This window comes from Palaemon carinicauda, chromosome 16, assembly GCF_036898095.1.
Source record: "Palaemon carinicauda isolate YSFRI2023 chromosome 16, ASM3689809v2, whole genome shotgun sequence".
NCBI classification, from domain to species: Eukaryota; Metazoa; Arthropoda; class Malacostraca; order Decapoda; family Palaemonidae; genus Palaemon; species Palaemon carinicauda.
This window is the reverse complement of record NC_090740.1, coordinates 3,424,753-3,449,752: the sequence shown is the minus strand read 5'-3', so window position 1 is coordinate 3,449,752 and position 25,000 is coordinate 3,424,753. Positions and strand designations below refer to the sequence as shown.

General features: G+C 35.1%; 1 protein-coding gene across 2 annotated transcripts in view; it reads left to right on the top strand.

The window, feature by feature from the left end:
* The first annotated feature begins 3,642 nt into the window (after positions 1-3,642).
* LOC137655622 (serine-rich adhesin for platelets) overlaps positions 3,643-25,000 on the top strand; it is a 140,769-nt gene continuing 119,411 nt past the window's right edge. For both annotated transcript variants that reach the window (XM_068389537.1, XM_068389536.1), the window contains exon 1: positions 3,643-4,253. The gene's annotated coding sequence lies outside the window, so the exon portion shown is untranslated. The remainder of the gene's footprint in view (positions 4,254-25,000) is intronic.

The following is a 25,000-nucleotide window of genomic DNA, read 5'->3' as shown; positions in this document are numbered from 1 at the left end:
GAACGTGTGGTACAGATTATTATTTATGCACCTATTCAAATCCTAATCGTTACTTATCAAGTACATCTCATTACCCAAGTGCAAACGAATTATCCTGACAGCGCTATTACCAATTCAATTTTCTCCCATCCGAAAACAGGTATCCTACAGTACCACCCACATTTAAACTCAAACGCACTCAAGGAACTCAAACACTGGGGCCCCCTCCCCCCCCCCCCCCCCCCCGTCAACCGCTCCCCGTAAAGCACCAATGCTCTGGGCTGCATTGTGGCTAACTCGAAAACCATCTAAGTACTAGATTATAATCTCCTGTAACATAAAACTTTAAAAAAAAGACCAATACTATTGCAACTAGGCCTACGACAAGGGCACGACACCAACATATGTCTGTAGATGAAGGCGGTGGGCGGATGGGCGCGTGGAAAGCTGGGGAAACCAGTCTAACTGGAAAAAGGAATTCGAGAAGAAAATCCTTATGAAGGTCAGTCTGCCAATCCCAGGCCCTGCGTAGCTTAGCTGTGGGCTGAGCTGAGGCTGCCTGATGATCCTCATGCAGTGTTGCCAGATGGGTTAGTATAAAAATCCCCAAAACTCATAAAATATCCCCAAAACAACCTAAAAATCCCCATTTCCACAAATATATTCTCCTCTGTCTTGATCACGCAGGCTTTACTAAAATAGAAATTACTCAATATACTTCATATAAGCGCAAGCAAATTAATTGCAACAATATAAAGGTTTACTCGTCTTTATTTCTTCATAGAAATTTCAACAGAATATCCCCATCAGACACCCAAAATCCCAATATCTAAGGATAAATCCCCATACCTGGCAACACTGTCCTCATGAGACACGATGAAAGGAACAATGGGAGAGCCGGCAGAGAGAGCTTGATGCCATTTTATGTTTTAACATCATGGCAATAGATGGCGGTAGGAAAATTCTGCATTGGTTAGTACCACTTCTGTATTATTATTATTATTACTATCCAAGCTACAACCCTAGTTGGAAAAGCAAGATGCTATAAGCCCAGGGGCTCCAACAGGGAAAAATAGCCCAGTGAGGAAAGGAAATAAGGAAATAAATAAATGAAGAGAACAAATTAACAATAAATCATTCTAAAAACAGTAACAACGTCAAAACAGACATGTCATATATAAACTATTAACAACATCAAAAATAAATATGTCATAAATAAACTATAAAAAGACTCATAGAATTATGTATTTTCTTACTATCACGCGTTCCTTCGTTCGTTTTAGATCGCCTTGCCTATAGCAAGACACGGGCTCTTGCATTACTACTATCATGCAAGGAAATTATTTGAAGTAGATCATGAATGGGGAAGTATTGAATTCAAAGCTCAAGATAGAGACGACTGGCGAAATCTAACCGAGGCCCTTTGCGTCAATAGGCGTGGGAGGAGTTAATGGTTATCATGCAACTAGTGTTGATATATTTCATTAATTGAATTATTCATTTACGTATCTAATCTATTCCCTTTGATCATTGTGAAATAGAAAACTAGAATTACAACTTTTATATCTACAAAATTCTAATACATTTGTAACCTAAGCAGTTTTTATTATAATTCGAATCCTGGACACCTCTAAAAACGTCAATAAAGTTTAAATAAACAGTATTGGCAACTTAAGGTTTAGCAGTTAACCGTCAGTTAAGAATATAACTATTAAGAGATGACAGTAAAACGAACATATTAACAATATCTTTAATTCAAGAAAGGACATCCTTCCATTTTCCTGCTTTTTCAAGTAAGAGCAACAATGATATGTGCTTCCTACCTTCTGCAATATTTTTTTAAATTTTACTTGAATGTATATATATCCTAATTTTTTACAATCCAATTATTGTGAATTTTATGTAAATAATGTATATTGTTATGTAACAGAATAACCATTTTATAATGGAATAAAGGTTTTTGACTTTGACTTTGACTTTGTAGGCAGGGTTGCCAGGTTTTCTAAATGAGAAAAGGTCAATTTCTAATCAACAGAGGCTTTAAAAGGTCAACCCATTAATAGAAAAAGGTCAAAAATATAGTATTTAAGGCTCGGCTTTTATCATATTACTAAAGGCCAACCTATTTAAATACAAAAGGTCAAATTTGAGTTTTTTTTTGGCCGGAAAAAAGGCCAAACTGGCAACCCTGTAATTGTAGGGGTGGGAGGGGGGGGGGGACATAGGAAGCTATTGGGAGGACGGGTAATGGCTGTAGTGTAAGGGGGTGGGGGAGGGGGGAGGGACCTCACCCCATTCCATTCCGGCAGAACCTGTCGGAGTCAGCCGCCCCGACCGACCGACCGACACCCCGACACCGCCCGACTCGTCACTCTAGGTCTAGGATCCCGAGTCTCGACTATCTGATTCGCAGAGTTGCCATTCTGGCGCCTTTCGGGCCAAATCTGGCGATTTTCTGGAAAATCTAGCGCGTTTCTCCTATCATGGACGGCTATTATTATTATTATTATTATTATTATTATTATTATTATTATTATTATTATTATTAGCTAAGCTACAACACTTGTTGAAAAAGCAAGATGCTATAAGCCCAAAGGCTCCAATAGAGAAACAATCTCCAATGTCTATTCTAATGTTACTGTTCTTGAAATATTTTTTTTTTCATTGTTTATTTTTCTCTTGTAGTTTATTTATTTCCCTGTTTCCTTTCCTCACTGGACTATTTTTTTCCTGTTGGAGCCCTTTGGCTCATGGCATCTTGCTTTTACAACTTGGGTTACATTGTTTATTCTTCTCTTGTAGTTTATTTATTTCCTTTCCTCACTGGACTATTTTTTTTTCCTGTTGGAGCCCTTTGGCTCATGGCATCTTGCTTTTGCAACTTGGGTTATAGCCTATAATAATTGTTTATTCTTGTCTTGTAGTTTATTTATTTCTTTATTTCCTTTCCTCGCCGGACTATTTTTTTCCTGTTGGAGCCCTTTGGCTCATGGCATCTTGCTTTTGCAGCTTGGGTTATAGCCTATAATAATAATAATAATAATAATAATAATAATAATAATAATAATAACCCAAAGGCTCCAATAGAGAAACAATTTCTAATGTCTATTCTAATGTTACTGTTCTTGAAATATTTTATTTTCATTGTTTATTCTTCTCTTGTAGTTTATTTATTTCTTTATTTCCTTTCCTCGCTCTACTATTTTTTTTCTGTTGGAGCCCTTTGGCTCATGGCATCTTGTTTTTAAAACTTGGGTTATAGCCTATAATAATAATAATAATAATAATAATAATAATAATAATAATAATAATAATAATAATAATAATAATAATAATAATAATAAAGGATTTAGCGCATTTAATAATAATAATAATAATAATAATAATAATAATAATAATAATAATAATAAAGGATTTAGCGCATTTAATAATAATAATAATAATAATAATAATAATCATAATAAAGGATTTAGTGCATTTAATAATAATAATAATAATAATAATAATAATAATAATAATAATAATAATAATAATAATAATAATAATAATAATAAAAGATATAGCGCATTTCTGGCGTGTTTTTTGGGAATCTCCCACAGCGCGTTTTCATAATAAGAAATGGCAACCCTGTCCCTGATTCTGCTTCAGTCTGGGTTGAGAAGTGGTCGTGTGAGGTAGTCTTAGCGGTTGTTCTTTTGCTTCTTTGTATATAATTACTGATAAAACAATCATTCGTGACTTATTTTACGTATAAAGTGTTAAATTACCTTTAAGCTATTAAGTGTATCTCGTTAATTCTCATATTTTTAACCAGAATGGACTGTTTTTAAGGTTTGACACTTATGAAGTGAAATTTTTTGGACGTGTGGTCCACATAAGCTTCGTGTTAAATTCCGGATATTTAACCGTTTCCAGCTGTGACAGTTTATTTATTACTTCACCATCGTGTGAAGTAATCATTTAACTTAATATTTAACTTCATGGAAGTGAAAACGGCTGAAGTTCACTGAAGTTTTGGGACTGGGAAACAGAAAATGGAGGACTGTCGAGTGAAATTGAAGTGAATTTAACTCTCCTTTGTATAGACTTCCCGTGGATTAAGTGTTGGTTTATAATTCCTATCTCTTTATTAGGACCTTCTGCAATTGTAATTTAGATCACAAGAGATAAGGAACTTCTGAAGTTGCAATAATTGCAAGTTAGATGATATAACATTTCCCAGATCTCCAGTAAATACAAGAATATCGAATTGTCTAATAGTCTTCAAGTTATAAGTGAGTATTTGCCTAAATTTATGCAATGTATAAAATATAATTAGTATAATTGAATGGGTTTTGTTGTTGTTGTATATTTTATTGACGTTAAAGGGAATTTTATTGTCTGGGAGTTTTTATTATACCCATAGAGGTCGACTTGATTATTTTATTGGTCTTTGTTAGTTGACATTTTTACTACATTTTTTTTATCCTTTCGTTACGTAAATTCAGTGTTATTGTTAACATTGTAGTCTACACGAATGCCAGAACTTTTTTGTATTTGATTACAGGCTTCAAAAATGCCAATTTGTTTATTTTTATTGAGATTTTCAAGGTATTAGGACTTCACTTAACAAATAACTTAATTTCCTTTAAAGGCTGTTTTCCTGGTCCTGTTTTAGAGTATCTAAGCATAGGCCTATTCCTTGTTAATTGGCAATGGTCCTATTTAGAGTATAACAGCATAGGCCTATTCTTTAATTGCCAGTGTTCCTATTTAGATTATCACACAGCATAGGCCTATTCCTTGTTAATTGGCAATGGTCCTATTTAGAGTATAACAGCATAGGCCTATTCTTTAATTGCCAGTGTTCCTATTTAGATTATCACACAGCATAGGCCAATTCCTCGTTAATTAGCAATGGTCCCATTTAGAGTATCACACAGCATAGGCCAATTCCTTGTTAGTAGTCAATGGTCCTATTTAGAATATCACACAGCATAGGCCTATTCCTTGTTAATAGTCAATGTTCCTATTTAGAGTATCACATAGCATAGGTCTATTAGCTTACTTGTTAATTGTCAGTAGCCCTATTTAGAGTATCACAACATATGCCTATTCCTTGTTAATTGTCGATCGTACTCTTTAGAGTATCACAGAACATAGGCCTATTCCTTGTTAATTGTCAATGCTCCTATTTAGAGTATCACAGCATAGGTCTATTCCTTGTTAATTGTCATTGGTCTTATTTAGAGTATCACAGCATAGGTCTATTCCTTGTTAATTGTCATTGGTCCTATTTAGAGTATTACACAGCATAGGCCTATTCCGTATTAGTAGTCCATGGTCCTATTTAGAGTATCACACAACATAGGTCTATTCCGTATTGATAGTCAATGGTCCCATTTTGAGTATCACACAGCATAGGTCTATTCCATGGTAATTGTCATTGGTCCTATTTAGAGTATTAGAGCATAGGCCTATTCCATGTTAAATATCAATGGTCCCATTTTGAGTATCACAACATATGCCTCGTTGATTATCAGATCCACATTAACGAAGCACTTATAAATACAGGAAAGTCTTCAGTTTCCGACTGAAAGCCTTAATATATTCAGTCTTCCAGTAGACATTCATCTTGGCTCCAATAACTTGAAACCATCTGTTAACTTTTCTCGTGTCGGCACGATTCGTTGGCTGCACGATGTGTAGCAATTCTCTTTTTTTTATCTTTTATTATGAAAATACAATTACATTTTCTTAACATACATTTTTTCCCTTTTATAAAGAAATATTCCTTAACAAATTATATTTTACATTTTTGTATATACATTATAACATCTATTATATGATAAAATTACATTTTCATTTCATTATTTTTCTAAATATGTTTTCAAGTTAGAAACATACAGATTTGTGAAAATATTTTTAACACGATTCTTATATCCAATAATATTTACATTAAATGTATTTAACAGTCTATTCTTTATACACTTAATAATTTGCTGTTCAGCACTTATTCCCAATTGTCTTGCCATCCAAATACTTGAAATAAAATCTGCTATTGCTGTATTTTCATCTCTTTTTGAGTTAGCTCTCTTAAATATGTTGTACGGCCTTTTCTTTTAACTTTGAGTAATTGCACATATCTTGCTTTAATAAGCAGTCAGTGTAATTTAGTTAGTATAGGAGTAATCCTTTCTCGGGGTGGGACACCTTCTATCAGTCTCGCTCCTTTGTTTATTATGTTTTATTTCTTAAGTTGTACTTTGGGTAGATTTTAGTTGATGGAATTATTATTATTATTACTACTAGTTGAGCTACAACTCAAGCTGGAAACGCAGCATGCTCTAAACCCAAGGGCTCCAACAGTGGAAAAATAGCCCTGTGAGGATAGGAAATAAGGAAATAAATTAACCACACGAGGTGTTATGGATAATTAAAATAAAATATTTTAAGAACAGTAGCAACATTAAAACATATTTTATATATAAATTATAAAAGACTTATGTCATCCTGTTTAACATATAAAAACATTTGCTGCAAGTTTGAACTTTTGAAGTAGTCAATAGTAATTTTTCATCCAGGTATTTCTGTACTTTATAAGTGTCTTTTCAACCTAATTTAACCTGTCCGATTTCAGTTGATGCTTGTGTTGATTTGAATATTAATAGGTTTTTTTCTTTCACAACTATAGGGGAGACTTCTTTCGATGTTTTAATCTTAGAGATTGAAAACTCAATATTTAAGATTTTTCAGTGATTTGGATCACGTTGAGCGTGTTTTACTCAATAGCCAAAAACTATTAGAAATTTCATGACCTTTTTTTTTGTCCAAACTCCCCTTAGTTTTTAATTATATAAAAAAAGGGGGCCTGCGTTAAAAAAAATAGAAAAAAAAAACTTACATGAAGTACCCGACCGCTATAATTATTCTTTGTGGTCTGAACTTTAATTTTCGGAGGGACTTTTATGTATGTATTATTTTTTTAACTTTGAATCTAGTTAGCATTTTTGAGGGTGAAACAGTTCTGTGTGGTTTACAAGAACTGCCACCGAGTAGGTGAGGTTTAGAGGTTAGTAGGCTGTTCAGGATAAGTATCTCATGACATCAGCAGTTGGCTCATGTGATGTTTTCTTTTCGAATGTCCATTTTGTGTAAGCCTATTTGGACCAATGTGACTTTTCGTGGGAATCCGTATGTTTTCCTGACTTTATTATTATTATTATTACTATCCAAGCTACAACCCTAGTTGGAAAAGCAAGATGCTATAAGCCCAGGAGCTCCAACAGGGAAAAATAGCCCAGTGAGGAAAGGAAATGAATAAATGAAGAAAGCAAATTAACAATAAATCATTCTAAAATAAGTAACAACGTCAAAACAGACATGTCATATATAAACTATTGACAACATCAAAAACAAATATGTCATAAATAAACTATAAAAAGACTCATGTCCGCCTGGTCAACAAAAAAGCATTTGCTCCAACTTTGAACTTTTGAAGTTCTACTGATTCAACCACCCGGTTAGGAAGATCATTCCACAACTTGGTAACAGCTGGAATAAAACTTCTAGAGTACTGCGTAGTATTGAGCCTCGTGATGGAGAAAGTCTGGCTATTAGAATTAACTGCCTGCCTAGTATTACGAACAGGATAGATTTAGGTCTGATTATTAACCTTATTCCTTTCTTTATAAAACTTTTCACCAAAACTGAGCCAACTACTGCAATGTTATTGTTCAGTGGCCACTTTCCTATTTGTAAGGGTAGAAGAGACTTTAGCTATGGTGAGCAGCTCTTCTAGGAGGACACTAAAAATCAAACCATTGTTCTCTAGTCTTGGGTAGTGCCATAGCCTCTGTACCATGGCCTTCCACTGTCTTGGGTTGAGTTCTCTTGCTTAGGGGTGCTCTCGAGCACACTATTCTATCTTATTTCTCTCCCTCTTGTTTTGTTGAAGTTTTTTTTTATAGTTTATGTAGGAAATATTTATTTTGATGTTCATACTCTATTCTTAAAATATTTTATTTTTTCTTGTTTCCTTTCCTCACTGGGCTATTTTTCCTGTTTGAAGCCTCTGGGCTTATAGCATCATGCTTTTCCAACTAGGGTTGTAGCTTAGCAATAAATGATAATGTGTATATTTTAAAGTCTTGCTCAGAGCTGTCCATTGTTTGTTTGTTTTTTTCAAATACAATATTTTTGTTTCATTGTTAGTGCCAAGTGCTATATTCAGAGTGTTCCTAAACTTCCAATAAAAAAATGGTAGAATATTATAATCACCGATGTTTGTCTTACGTATAGATATAGATAGGTCATTAGAATTATATTTCGTTACTTCCTGGTCTCCACTAGCCCTAGGCTACAGTCTAGATTTGGCTATGATGGAGTACTCTCTCTCTCTCTCTCTCTCTCTCTCTCTCTCTCTCTCTCTCTCTCTCTCTCTCTCTCTCTTAATGTGATACATCCATGCAACACATGTGGATATGGATATGTATGTATTGCTATAATTAGAAGATACTCTCTTCGAAATGATACATTTTACCGCAAGTGTATGTACACTTGCTTCGCCATGTAGCCTAATTTATAGTAATGGGGGTGACACGGTATAATATTACACTGGATATTGATTGACTTTAATTAGGTTCATATGAATATTCCCTTTCTGAGAGGGGATACCTTAACGTGTTGAAAGAGTTTATGTATCGCCATGATCGGCCAAGCTCTACTTTAGTCCATTTCTTTTAGCGATGCATATTTGCACCGACTCGCAGCGGTGCCCTTTTAGCTCGGAAAAGTTTCCGGATCGCTGATTGGTTGGACAAGATAATTCTAACCAATCAGCGATCAGGAAACTTTTCCGAGCTAAAAGGGCACCGCTGCGAATCGGTGCAAATATGCATCGCTAAAAGAAATGGACTATAGTCATGGGCTCCCATACTAAGTTGGTTTGCCTTGAGCCATCAGACCAAAGTCTCCCACCATCACCAATCCGCACTGACCAGCGAGGTGATGAAATGACCAATAAGGACATGTCTGAAGCTTTAGTCCTGCAGTGGACTATAAACTGCTTGATTGGTTGTTGTTTATGTAGGCCTATAATAAACTGAAAAAAAGAAAAGTGGTTATGCGCAGGAATCTCCTTCTGAGGACCTAAAGGATAACGATGCCACTAGATAGTTATGGGGTCTTTTGACTGGCCAGACAGTACCACATTGGATCCTTCTCTCTGGTTACGGTTCATTTTCCGTTTGCCTACACACACACACACACACACCGAATAGTCTGGCCTATTCTTTACATATTCTCCTCTGCTCTCATACACCTGACAACACTGAGATTACCAAACAATTCTTCTTACTGCACTGTAATTGTTCAGTGGCCACTCTCCTCTTTGTAAGGGTAGAAGAGACTCTTTAGCTATGGTAAGCAGCTCTTCTAGGAGAAGGACACTCCAAAATCAAACCATTGTTGTCTAATCTTGGGTAGTGCCTTAACCTCTGTACCATGGTCTTCCACTGTCTTGGGTTAGAGTTCTCTTTCTTGAGGGTACACTCGAGCACACTGTTCTATCTTATATCTTTTTCTCTTCCTCTTGTTTTGTTAAAGTTTTTATAGTTTATAAAGTGATATTTATTTTAAAATTGTTGCTCTTTTGAAAATATTTTATTTTTCCTATTTTCCTTTCCTCACTGAGCTATTTTCCCTGTTGGAGCCCCTAGGCTTATAGCAGCTTGCTTTTCCAAGTAATAATGATAATAATAATAATATGCAAAACCTGGCAGATTAAAAGGATTAAAGCATACCTTAGGATGGACAGTGCTGGTTCATTTTGGCCTAAAGGTTATAGGCCTATGTGTGAAGGAATTAACAATACTATTGTCAATTCTTTTTAGTGAGGTAGATTTTCACCGACTCGCATGGGTGCCCGTTTAGCTCGGAAAAAATTCCTGATCGCTGACTGGTTGGACAAAATAATTCTAACCATTCGGATAGCAGGAAACTTTTCCGAGCTAAAAGGGCACCATTGCGAGTCAGTGCAAATGCGTCTCATTAAAAAAATGAGTATAATATAATTTCATTTTCTTATTACAAAAACAGTAGTGGTCCTTATTAAAACTATATGCCGGTAGTTTGTTTTGAAGTTATCTATGTCTTTTACGATTGTCCTAGATTAAAACATTTGCAGAAGCTGGCAGTGATGTTATGTATAAAAATATCTTTGTTGGTTTTCCAACTCCTTGGATTTTTTACTTTTGAGTTGCTTTTCTGGTCCTATACTGCAGGGGAACCCTGCTCTCCACAGGAACTAAACAGCCATTTTATCGTATACATTCCAAGGCATTCAGCATTTCACACTGCATATTGCTCATTAATTGTGGTGGTCGATGTGGTAACGTCCTTTACTGATGAATGCCAGACTGGGGTTCGAGTCCAGCTCAAACTCGTTAGTTTCTTTTGTCGTTACTACCTCACCATACTTGTGAGCTAAGGATGGAGGGGTTTGGGGGAGCCTATAGGTCTATCTGCCGAGTCGTCAGCAGCCATTGCCTGGCCCTCCTTGGGCGCTGATCATATGGTCAGTCTCTATGACATTGTCCTGCTCGATAGGCAATGTCACTGTCCCTGGCCTCGCCATTCATTAACGGCCTTTAAACCCACATTATTGAAGCACTTACGAAAGGTTTTCAGTTTCCTCTGATACAACTTTATTGTCAGTCTATGTAAGGTCTATAAATGTCTATGATGTTTTGGAGATTTCAGTCCACGTGGAACTTCATCCCGGCAAGTTAACAAATATCTTCCTAAAACAGAACTTTCCCATTTCTTGGTCCTAATCCTCGAATTCCTTTGTCCTCTTTTTCAGTAAGTTCTTTCCTGAAGATAATTTCCATTTTAACTAGCTATCATCATTGTCTTTAAAAGCTTGGGTTGTAAATCTTTGAAATCACTGTTGTTAATCACGTTGATGTAAGATGTATTTTTTGTAGCTATACTTTTCTTTGAACAGTTTGGTTTTGCACAGGTTAACATTTTATTAGTTCGTGAGTTAATTTACTGTTGTCCTTAACTGAGATGGATCTTTGAATGCTATGTTCTTCTGTTGCCATTAACTGGCATGGAACGTTTAGTCCTATGTTCTTCTATTGTCATTAACTGGCATGGAACGTTTAGTCCTATGTTCTTCTGTTGTCATATACTGGCATGGAACATTTAGTCCTATGTTCTTCTGTTGTCATTAACTGGCATGGAACGTTTAGTCCTATGTTCTTCTGTTGTCATTAACTGGCATGGAACGTTTAGTCCTATGTTCTTCTATTCTCCTTAACTAATATGAAACTGTTCTCCTTAACTGATGAGGAACTTTGAGGTGCTTTGTTCTTCTATTGTCCTTAACTGACATGGAAGCTTGAGTGATATGCCCTTCTGTTCTTCTGACATTGAACTTTGAATTTGTTACTCTGTTCTCTTGACTGACATAGAACTTTGAATGCCATGTCAGTTGTCCTTAAGACATGGAACTTTGAATACTATGTTGGCCTTAAGACATGGAACTTTTAATGCTATGTTGTCCTTAAGACATTAAACTTTGAATGCCATGTCTGTTGTCCTTAAGACATTAAACTTTGAATACTATGTCTGTTGTCCTTTAGACATGGAACTTTGAATACTATGTTGTCCTTAAGACATTAAACTTTGAATGCCATGTCTGTTGTCCTTAAGACATGGAACTTTGAATACTATGTCTGTTGTCCTTAAGACATGGAACTTTGAATACCATGTTGTTCTTAAGACATGGAACTTTGAATACTATGTTGTCCTTAAGACATTAAACTTTGAATGTCATGTCTGTTGTCCTAAAGACATGGAACTTTGAATACTATGTTGTCCTTAAGACATGAAACTTTGAATACTATGTCTGCTGTCCTTAAGACATGGAACTTTGAATATTATGTCTGCTGTCCTTTAGACATTAAACTTTGAATACTATGTCTGTTGTCCTTAAGACATGGAACTTTGAATACTATGTTGTCCTTAAGACATGGAACTTTGAATACTATGTTGTCCTTAAGACATTAAACTTTGAATGCCATGTCTGCTGTCCTTAAGACATGGAACTTTGAATACTGTGTTGTCCTTAAGACATGAAACTTTGAATGCCATGTCTGTTGTCCTAAAGACATGGAACTTTGAATACTATGACTGTTGTCCTTAAGACATGGAACGTTGAATACTACGTTGTCCTTTAGACATTATACTTTGAATGCCATGTCTGTTGTCCTTAAGACCTGGAACTTTTAATGCTATTTTCTTGCTGTAGGATAACAGTTTACTTTCCTTAGACCAATGGCACATCTGCCGTGTACTCAGGGACACTGCTAAGACAGGAGGATGGACCTTGAACTAAATACCCCATTTTTAAAAAAATTCAAGGTGCAGTATCTATATTTCTTGGCATTCGGCGAGAAACTGTGATAAAACCAGTTCCTGTTTTATTGCTCTGCCAGTTCATTGGGAGTGAGTGGGTGGTTTTTTTGTAGTTTTTCTCTCCAGAGCATTGGGATTCAGCTCTTGATAAGAGTCCTGGTTTTATCACAAAAAAAATTTGGCAGCAGTTAGTGAGCGAGAAACTAGTTCCAGTGCGTTGGATTTCATGAGTCATGGTGTCTTGTGTGTTTCAAGACGAACTTGCTTGATCATAATGGGAAATATTTTGTTTTGTCTTGTTCTGTAATACTATTATTACTAGCTATGCTACAACCTTAGTTGGAAAAAGCAGGATGCTATAAGCCCAAGGGCTCCAATAGGGAAAATAGCTCAGTAAGGAAAGGAAATAAGGACATAAATAAATATGAATAAAGAATTAAAATATCTTATATCAATATTATTACTAGCTAAGCTACAACCCTAGTTGGAGAAAGGAGGATGCTATAAGCCCAAGGGCTCCAACAGGGAAAGTAGCCCAGTGAGGAAAGGAAATAAACTATATGTGAGGTAAAGAACAATTAAAATGGAATTTTTAAGAACAGTAACGAGATTAAAACAGATCTTACACATATGACCTATAAAAAGAGTCTCATGTCAGCCTGTTCAACATAAAAAAAATTGCTGCAAATTTGAACCTTTGAAGTTCTACCGATTCAACTACCTGAGTAGGAAAGATTGTAGAATATGGAATTGATTTTCAAACGCTGGGAGTGTGTTAATTTTCTTAAATAATCTTGCGTTGCGTTTTGTCTGCTCCGTGCTGGTACAAATAGTTAAGAAACATTCAGGACCTTAACTGAAGGTAGCTTAGACTATGCAAGCGCTTACTTAACTGAAGTTAGCCTAGACTATGCAAGGGCTTACTTAACTGAAGGTTGCCTAGACTATGCAAGCGCTTAGTCTTATGGATTCCCTGAAATCGTTAAAGTTTTTATAGTTTATAAAGTGATATTTATTTTAATATTGTTGCTCTTCTGAAAATATTTTATTTTTCGTATTTTCCTTTCCTCACTGAGCTATTTTCCCTGTTGGAGCCCCTAGGCTTATAGCAGCTTGCTTTTTTGAAGCAGAAATGTGTGTATAAGGTATGAATACTAAACTCTAGGCCCATAAATTCCATCCAGTCATACGCCCTATAATACTATGTAGGCTCCCCAACAGTATTTCAGAGCAGTATAGCACCTTGAACATTTCTTAAAAGATCCTAAGTAGTTTCTTCGGTTTCTGTTTGAACTCGGCGCATATTTTGTCGATTTCATTTCTGTATTTTGATAAAATGCTTTTGAAATTATTAATATTGGAATTTAATTCATCAAGCTTAGGGTTACGCGGCCGAGGCTAATACAGTGTAGTGATGTATTTGTGTAATGAATTTACTTGTCCAGTGCTAATTACGTAATGTGTGTGTGTGTGTGTGTGCATTTTTAAACGAAATATGAGGTACGTTTGGAGGTTTCTCATGGTGAATCAAGGTGCTGAATTCTGTCTACTTCCTGATTCCCTTTCCTCACTGGCCCATTTTTCCCTGTTGGAGCCCTTGTGCTTATACCATCCTGCTTTTCCAACTAGGGTTGTACCTTGGCTAATAATGATAACAATGATAATAATAATACTCACATAAAACTTAAAAGAGTCTTTGAGTCACGACATTGGAAACTTTAACCTAATTATTTTTTTATCTTCTTAAAGGGAGAATATTTAGTTGGCAAGTAATTTTGTCAGAACAGTTTCCAGAGAAACCTGCAGCAGAGTTTTTGTGGTTGCCATCTCTTGAATATTCATGTTCTCAAGGGAATTTAGAGCAGTAAGAGTGTGAGGGGAAAATATAATAAGATAGCTCACGAAATTTATAATGCAGTGTACCTTTTATTTGACGTTTCTCTGGATATGTACACGCATGTATGTTTTACTGAATTAATTGTTTGTAGGGTTTACTTTTTACTGAATTAATTGTTTGTAGGATTTACGTTTTACTGAATTAATTGTTTGTAGGGTTTGCGTTTTACTGAATTAATTGTTTGTAGGGTTTGCGTTTTACTGAATTAATTGTTTGTAGGGTTTGCGTTTTACTGAATTAATTGTTTGTAGGGTTTGCGTTTTACTTAATTAATTGTTTGTAGGGTTTGCGTTTTACTTAATTAATTGTTTGTAGGGTTTGCGTTTTACTTAATTAATTGTTTGTAGGGTTTGCGTTTTACTGAATTAATTGTTTGTAGGGTTTACGTTTTACTGAATTAATTGTTTGTAGGGTTTGCGTTTTACTGAATTAATTGTTTGTAGGGTTTGCGTTTTACTTAATTAATTGTTTGTAGGGTTTACGTTTTACTGAATTGATTGGTTGTAGGGTTTACGTTTTACTGAATTAATTGTTTGTAGGGTTTGCGTTTTACTTAATTAATTGTTTGTAGGGTTTACGTTTTACTGAATTGATTGGTTGTAGGGTTTACGTTTTACTTAATTAATTGTTTGTAGGGTTTGCGTTTTACTGAATTAATTGTTTGTAGGGTTTGCGTTTTACTTAATTAATTGTTTGTAGGGTTTGCGTTTTACTGAATTAATTGTTTGCAGGGTTTACGTTTTACTGAATTAATTGTTTGTAGGGTTTACGTTTTACTGAATTAATTGTTTGCAGGGTTTACGTTTTACTGAATTAATTGTTTGCAGGGTTTACGTTTTACTGAATTAATTGTTTGTAGGGTTTACGTTTTACTGAATTAATTGATTGTAGGGTTTACGTTTTACTGAATTAATTGTTTGCAGGGTTTACGTTTTACTGAATTAATTGATTGTAGGGTTTACGTTTTACTGAATTAATTGTTTGTAGGGTTTAAGTTTTCCTGAATTAATTGTTTGCAGGGTTTACGTTTTACTGAAATAATTGTTTGTAGGGTTTACGTTTTAATGAATTAATTGTTTGTAGGGTTTAAGTTTTCCTGAATTAATTGTTTGTAGGGTTTACGTTTTACTGAATTGATTGTTTGTAGGGTTTACGTTTTACTGAATTGATTGTTTTTAGGGTTTACGTTTTACTGAATTGATTGTTTGTAGGGTTTACGTTTTACTGAATTGATTGTTTGTAGGGTTTACGTTTTACTGAATTAATTGTTTGTAGGGTTTACGTTTTACTGAATTAATTGTTTGTAGGGTTTACGTTTTACTGAATTAATTGTTTGTAGGGTTTACATTTTACTGAATGTTTTGTGTTGTTGTTTGTAGGGTTTTAATAGATACCCGCTATACTATGACTAGTTACAGATTTCCTTCTTTACTAGATAGAGACGACTGGCGAAATCTAACCGAGGACTTTAGCGTCAATAGGCTTAGGAGGAGATGATGGATACTCTAACTACAATTTTTGAAATCCAGTCTGAAAAGGCCTTGGAATTTTGTTTTGTCAGCACATTACAGAAAATCATCAAAATGTAGGCTATTGTATTGAAACAATTCAAATTCAGACTAGGCCTAATTGTATTGAAACAATTCAAATTCAGACTAGGCCTAATTGTATTGAAACAATTCAAATTCAGACCAGGCCTAATTGTATTGAAACAATTCAAATTCAGACCAGGCCTGATTGTATTGAAACAATTCAAATTCAGACCAGGCCTAATTGTATTGAAACAATTCAAATTCAGACTGGGCCTAATTGTATTGAAACAATTCAAATTCAGACCGGGCCTAATTGTATTGAAACAATTCAAATTCAGACCAGGCCTAATTGTATTGAAACAATTCAAATTCAGACCAGGCCTAATTGTATTGAAACAATTCAAATTCAGACCAGGCCTAATTGTATTGAAACAATTCAAATTCAGACCAGGCCTAATTGTATTGAACAATTCAAATTCAGACGAGGCCTAATTGTTTTGAAATAATTCAAATTCAGACCGGGCCTAATTGTATTGAAACAATTCAAACTCAGACGAGGCCTAATTGTATTGAAACAATTCAAATTCAGACCGGGCCTAATTGTATTGAAACAATTCAAATTCAGACTAGGCCTAATTGTATTGAAACAATTCAAATTCAGACTAGGCCTAATTGTATTGAAACAATTCAAACTCAGACGAGGCCTAATTGTATTGAAACAATTCAAATTCAGACTAGGCCTAATTTTCTTGAAACAATTCAAATTCAGACTAGGCCTAATTTTCTTGAAATGATTCATTGTTTTTAACATTGACGGCTTTGGGATTGATACAAAGAGTATATTTTGCTCTATAGTGACTTTGTAGTTTTTTATTAATGGGATAGGGTGACACATCAACACAAACCATTTTAAATTTGTGAATTGTGCCAGTTATAAGTTGGAGCATAATTTTAAATTTGTCTGTGAATGGGGCCAGTTATAAGATGGAGCATAATTTTAAATTTGTCTGTGAATTGGGCCAGTTATAAGATGGAGCATAATTTTAGATTTGTCTGTGAATTTGGCCAGTTATAAGATGGAGCATAATTTTAAATTTGTCTGTGAATTGGGCCAGTTATAAGATGGAGCATAATTTTAAATTTGTCTGTGAATTGGGCCAGTTATAAGATGGAGCATAATTTTAGATTTGTCTGTGAATTTGGCCAGTTATAAGATGGAGCATAATTTTAAATTTGTCTGTGAATTTGGCCTGTTATAAGATGGAGCATAATTTTAGATTTGTCTGTGAATTTGGCCAGTTATAAGATGGAGCATAATTTTAAATTTGTCTGTGAATTTGGCCAGTTATAAGATGGAGCATAATTTTAAATTTGTCTGTGAATTGGGCCAGTTATAAGATGGAGCATAATTTTAGATTTGTCTGTGAATTTGGCCAGTTATAAGATGGAGCATAATTTTAAATTTGTCTGTGAATTGGGCCAGTTATAAGATGGAGCATAATTTTAGATTTGTCTGTGAATTTGGCCAGTTATAAGATGGAGCATAATTTTAAATTTGTCTGTGAATTGGGCCTGTTATAAGATGGAGCATAATTTTAAATTTGTCTGTGAATTGGGCCAGTTATAAGATGGAGCATAATTTTAGATTGGTCCTGAAAGTTTTCATTTTGAAATTGTTTCTCCCATTTTGAGTAGGGTTTAGTTGGTTGTAGGTATAAGTAGCTTCCTGAAATTATGTTGAAGTTATTAAGTTTATCTAACTGTTTTTGATGATTATTATCTTCCACAGATTAGGAAATATCTTTCTTGTCTTTTTATTTAGTCTGTCCTCTTCCCACTTGTATTTTTTTATTCGCTACTTTTGAAAAAACTTAAGCAGCAGCACACATGATTGAATTTTATTTTCACATTGTTCCAATGAAGCAAAAACACATTATATTATTGTAGTTTTAAATTGGTTTACTGAACGGGTTTTTTTTTTGTGGAAAAACGAAATACTGAGAGGATCAAATTCTAAAAATTTCTACCTTTTACATAAAAGTAGATTATTTTAATTTGTCATTAAAGATAGTTCTCTCATGAATTAGCAGAGCCAGTTCGGTGAAGACGGAGAATTATATGGACGCAAACACTTCCTAGTAAATATACACAAATGGACAAGGAAAAGATGAATGACATGTGAAGATGGAGAATTATATGGACGCAAACACTTCATAGTAAATATACACAAATGGACAAGGAAAAGATAGATAATGACATGTGAAGATGGAGAATTATATGGACGCAAACACTTCCTAGTAAATATACACAAATGGACAAAGGAAAGATAGATAATGACATGTGAAGACGGAGAATTATATGGACGCAAACACTTCACAGTAAATATACACAAATGGGCAAGGAAAAGATGCGTTATGTCATTGGGTAATCGTTTGATATGCTTCATGCGATACAGTACACATTGCTCATTATACGGCGGGTTTTGTATTCAGTCATTTAGTATGTTACCAGTGTTAGTATTGTTATTTATTATAAGGACTGCTTTTCTGGTCTTATACAGCAGGGGAACCCTACTCTCTACAGGATATTAAGCTTTTCATACCTCATATTGCTCGTTTACTGTCAAATCCACATTATCGAAGCACTTAGAGAACAAGAAAGTCTAAAGTTTCATCTTGAAAGCCTTGATATCTTCAGTCTTTGGGATGTGTAGTGAGAGTTAACTCACTAGACATGCTGCTACAAGACTATAGTCTAGGGGCAGCATATTTGAAAGCTCTAGAACAGTAGTTCCCAACCTGGGGGAAATTTGAAGCTTCCAGGGGGGAAATAATTACACTACCTACTAACTAAAACAAGAGGAAAATGTCCTCATAGTACGTGTGGCAAATTGTTGTTAGCCATTCAATTGTGATATGATCATATCAGTTCTCAAAGACATAATATTCAAGGGGTGAATTGGAGTATCAAGCCCATTTCTGAGGCAGGCGAGTGGGCATGAGGGCTGGGCGGGGTATGCAGGGGGAAATCTGGAGGGTTGCACTGGGTGCAGGGGGGAAATGACAGAAAAAAGGTTGCGAACCACTGGGCTAGAACATACAGTAGACATACTGTATATCTTTATTCCAATAATTTGAAACCATCTGTAACTATTCTCGTGTCAACACGATTTGTTGTCTCCTCTGCTCTGTATCAAGTGGGCGCCATATTCCTTAATTTTTGTCTGGCAAAAAGAGTGGTACTGAATATTAATAAATTACCATAAATGTACTTACAGGAAGGCATAATAATGGCTGACTGGAGTACTAATATGTCGTCTGTCGTATTTCGGCAAGCCTTTTGATGGCAAAGCATGGGAGGGCATTGACATTGATCAATGATAGTACTTACATAATTGGTGTTATTTACTAAAACCGAAAGGTAGGATCACTTGTAGCAATATTCCACAGTCTGACTACAAGACAAAATGTTTGAACCAAGAAGCCAGTAAGATACTGAAAGGGACTTAATTTTTTTCCAACACTGGTACGATTCATCATGATGAATTAATGTCGTTATTATTATTATAATTACTACTACTACTACTACTAGCTGTTCAACATTGAAACATTCGCTGCAAGTTTGAACTTCGGAAATACACCCTCTTGTAGATCGTGATTCTCTCTCTCTCTCTCTCTCTCTCTCTCTCTCTCTCTCTCTCTCTCTCTCTCTCTCTCTCTCTCTCTCTCTCTCAGTATGGCCAGTCTTTCAAAATCCACTTTCACTGCGTGGTATGTATTGTTATTGTTTTGAGAAGTTGTTAACTTGATTTGTAAATTCGTATTCTTATATACTGATTTTTCAATGTGCTAGTTCAATATTTACTTATATTTACCTGTCTTCCTCTTTTTGTACATTCAAATATTGTTAAATTACAAAGTTTAAGAAAATATATACATTTTTGGTTCTTGAATTTGTTTATTACTATTCAAACATGTCGTCGTTTTTTCACGGTCAAATAATAATGGAGATACTGGTAACTTTTTTTTTATCGTTGCTTACCCCCTTGAATAACTCTTTACCTGTCTTCCTCTTTATGTACATTCAAATATCATTAAATTGCAAAGTTTAAGAAAATATACATTTTTGGTTATTGATTTGTCTATTACTATTCAAACATATCGTCGTCTTTTCACGGTCAAATAATGGAGATACTGGTAACTTTTTTTAAAGTTGCTTACCCCTTTGAATAACTGCCTTTTCCGGACCCATACCTCTAGTTGTCCTTGATCCTCGTATGCAGATTGTTCAGCCGTCTGCTCCCCCACATTCCTTCCCTTTCACCTTCCTCTCTCAAGACTCTATAGTCCCGGGGTTCTCAATGGCGGGCAGAATTCCCTCTAGGCGATTGTGACCGGAGATCTGCTGATTGATATCTTTATGTTTTCAGTAGGGGGTGTTCCGCTAGATTAATCTTTCCTCCCAAGTTCTCTTTGCTTGAGGGTACACTCGAGCACACTATTCTATCTAATTTATCTTCTGGTTTTGTTATAGGTTTCATAGTTTGTGTAGGGAATATTTATTTTGATGTTACTGTTCTTAAAATATTTTATTTTTCTCGTTTCCTCTCCTCACTGGGTTATTTTCCCAAGAGAGATTAGTTTACCAAACTTTCAACTGGGCTCCACAAGGTACTAGAATGGTTGGAAAACCCAGGCCTACATGATGATCTGCACCCTAATATGTCTTTATTCACACGCCATGATTGTACATACAATCTTTGGAACAAAAACTTATATTAGATTTAGAATACATGTTTTAATGTTTATTCTTTTAAATGAATGTAGTAATATTATTACGGGGGCTATTTTTATATATGCAAGTTAGTCCTGATGCTAGTCAACAATCTTTTACTTTGCATTTATCGAAGTGTGATTTGTACAGATTTATTATATCCGATTTAGTTCGTCCCAGTCTGTGAGATTGTTGATTCCCAAAACCTCTTTCTGTAGGTCTTGGGTGAATCCCCTTCTGTAAGTTCTAGGAAAAGGTCTAGTATTGCGAGTCTTGGTCACAACGAAGCCAGGCTGTTCTTGACCATGGCGACATGGTGGTCTAGTTAGGAATATTTTATCCGGGATGAGTCATGGCGAACAATTTTTTCCCGAAGAAAAACAAAGTCTTGGAGATGGGTACTGAATAGAGGAGCACCCATCTCTCTCTCTCTCTCTCTCTCTCTCTCTCTCTCTCTCTCTCTCTCTCAGGTCTTCACACTGAAAATGTTTTCGCTGAGGGAGCATACAAGTCTCTCTCTCTCTCTCTCTCTCTCTCTCTCTCTCTCTCTCTCTCTCTCTCTCTCTCTCTCTCAGGTCTTCACACTGAAAATGTTTTCGCTGATGGAGCATACAAGTCTCTCTCTCTCTCTCTCTCTCTCTCTCTCTCTCTCTCTCTCTCTCTCTCTCTCTCTCTCTCTCTCTCTCAGATCTTCACACTTTGAATATCTTTTTAGCTGATGGAGCATACAAGTCTCTCTCTCTCTCTCTCTCTCTCTCTCTCTCCTCTCTCTCTCTCTCTCTCTCTCACTCTCTCTCTCTCAGGTCTTCACACTTTGAAAATGTTTTCGCTGATGGAGCATACAAGTCTCTCTCTCTCTCCTCTCTCTCTCTCTCTCTCTCTCTCTCTCTCTCTCTCTCTCTCTCTCTCTCAGGTCTTCACACTTTGAAAATCTTTTAGCTGATGGAGCATACAAGCTCTCTCTCTCTCTCTCTCTCTCTCTCTCTCTCTCTCTCCTCTCTCTCTCTCTCTCTCTCTCTCCTCTCTCTCTGGAACAAACTACCTCTTGAAATAAGAAAATGTATAAATGTATTATTCAAAAGAAAACTTGATCAATTATCTTTATAATTTTTAGATTTTTACAATCGAATTTGATGACTCGTATTTAAGTTTGTACTTTCTGTGTTCCAAGTGACATATCATTTATCCTTTTTTTATTTTATCCTTTTGAGTAAATCAAGAATTATACTAGGAAGAGAATGCCATCATTTAACTTGTTTATATATTGTACATCTACGTAGCCTATATACCAAGTAGGAAAATTATAAACGTAGACACGTCCTGAAAATTTTAATTTTGCTTTCTCATTTACATATTTATCTTATATTTTGTATACTGTATCCAACCCCAATGTTCAAAGTTAACAATATGTATTTTAGACAGTGGTTACGTTTGCTAACCATTGAAATAAATATGTAATTAGACACTGGCTACGTTTGCTAACCAGTAAAATAGATATGTAATTAGACACTGGCTACGTTCGCTAACCAATAAAATAAATATGTAATTAGGACACTTGCTACGTTTGCTAACCAATAAAATAAATATATAGTTAGACACTGGCTACGTTCGCTAACTAATAAAATAAATATGTCATTAGACACTGGCTACGTTCGCTAACTAATAAAATAAATATGTAGTTAGACACTGGCTACGTTTGCTAACCAATAAAATAAATATGTAATTAGACACTGGCTACGTTCGCTAACCAATAAAATAAATATAATAGTTAGACATTGGCTACGTTCGCTAACTAATAAAATAAATATGTAGTTAGACACTGGCTACGTTTGCTAACCAATAAAATAAATATATAGTTAGACACTGGCTACGTTCGCTAACCAATAAAATAAATATATAGTTAGACACTGGCTACGTTCGCTAACCAATAAAATAAATATATAGTTAGACACTGGCTACGTTCGCTAACCAATAAAATAAATATGTAATTAGACACTGGCTACGTTCGCTAACCAGTAAAATAAATATGTAATTAGACACTGGCTACGTTCGCTAACTAATAAAATAAATATGTAATTAGACACTGGCTACGTTCGCTAACCAGTAAAATAAATATGTAATTAGACACTGGCTACGTTCGCTAACCAATGAAATAAATATATAGTTAGACACTGGCTACGTTCGCTAACTAATAAAATAAATATGTGATTAGACACTGGCTACGTTTGCTAACCAATAGAATAAATATGTAATTAGACACTGGCTACGTTTGCTAACCAATAAAATAAATATATAGTTAGACACTGGCTACGTTCGCTAACCAATAAAATAAATATGTAATTAGACACTGGCTACGTTTGCTAACCAATAAAATAAATATGAAATTAGACGCTGGCTACGTTTGCTAACCAATAAAATAAATATGTAATTAGACACTGGCTACGTTCGCTAACTAATAAAATAAATATGTAAGTAGACACTGGCTACGTTCGCTAACCAATAAAATAAATATGTAATTAGACACTGGCTACGTTCGCTAACTAATAAAATAAATATGTAATTAGACACTGGCTACGTTCGCTAACCAATAAAATAAATATGTAATTAGACACTGGCTACGTTCGCTAACTAATAAAATAAATATATAATTAGACACTGGCTACGTTGCTAACCAATAAAATAAATATAGTTAGACACTGGCTACGTTTGCTAACCAATAAAATAAATATGTAATTAGACACTGGCTACGTCGCTAACCAATAAAATAAATATATAGTTAGACACTGGCTACGTTTGCTAACTAATAAAATAAATATGTAATTAGACACTGGCTACGTTCGCTAACCAATAAAATAAATATGTAATTAGACACTGGCTACGTTCGCTAACCAATAAAATAAATATGTAATTAGACACTGGCTACGTTCGCTAACCAATAAAATAAATATGTATTAGACACTGGCTACGTTTGCTAACCAATAAAATAAATATGTAGTTAGACACTGGCTACGTTCTCTAACCAATAAAATAAATATGTAATTAGACCACTGGCTACGTTCGCTAACCAGAAACATAATCAAATATTTTGTATACCGTATCCAATCCCAATGTTAAAAGTTAACAATATATATTTTAGACAGTGGTTACGTTTGCTAACCAATAAAATAAATATGTAATTAGACACTGGCTACGTTCGCTAACCAATAAAATAATCAAATAGCCAATAATCTGGTCATTTTAACGTTGGCAACAGAATTCGTGTTTAAAACAATCTCCAACCTCTGACGGATAGTGAAGGTTACACATGACTTAATGCAAAAGCTATTTGCACGAAACTTGCACTCTTGATATTATTCTAACCCGATCACACTTGGAATACCCCGCTCTCTCTCTCTCTCTCTCCTCTCTCCTCTCTCCTCTCTCTCTCCTCTCTCTCTCCTCTCTCTCTCTCTCTCTCTCTCTCTCTCTCTCTAATATACAGTAAATTGCTTCTCTTAATAACTCAGGGCATAGCTATACTATGAACATGGAATCAATCTCCCTCCTCTCTCTCTCTCTCTCTCTCTCTCTCTCTCTCTCTCTCTCTCTCTCTCTCTCTCTCTCTCTCTCCTCTCTCTCTCTCTCTCTAATATACAGTAAATTGCTTCTCTTAATAACTCAGGGCATAGCTATACTAGGAACATGGAATCAATCTCTCTCTCTCTCTCTCTCTCTCTCTCTCTCTCTCTCTCTCTCTCTCTAATATACAGTAAATTGCTTCTCTTAATAACTCAGGGCATAGCTATACTATGAACATGGAATCAATCTCTCTCTCTCTCTCTCTCTCTCTCTCTCTCTCTCTCTCTCCTCTCTCTCTCTCTCTCTCTCTCTCTCTCTCTCCGGTGCATCGATTAGTTCCACAGATTAAATAGATCGAAAAACTGAGTACGCTTTATACGTAATAGAGAGACAATTATCTTTATCCACTTTTAATTCTCTCTCTCTCTCTCTCTCTCTCTCTCTCTCTCTCTCTCTCTCTCTCTCTCTCTCTCTCTCTCTCTCTCATTCGTAGTCAAATACCGAGTATTGAATCGTTTTGAGTTAGAACATCTACTTAATTCAAAATAACATATCTGACTGGACCCAAAATATCAATTTAGTTGTACTGAAAAGGATGCTTTGAAATATGTAATATAAAAAATCGAGAATTTTCTATTATTTTATTGCAACGTCAAGTTTAATATATTTATCAATATACGCTTAGGCCTAATAAGGAATGTTCGTTCCGAATAATTTGCATGATTTATTTTACCAAAAAAAAAAAAATAAAAAATAAAAAAATTACAAGTTGCAGGTTTGACTTCGTCCTGTCTGGCGATCTCCTGGACTGGGGTTAAAGATCCGCTCAGGCTCGAGAGTTTCTTTCAGTTTCTCC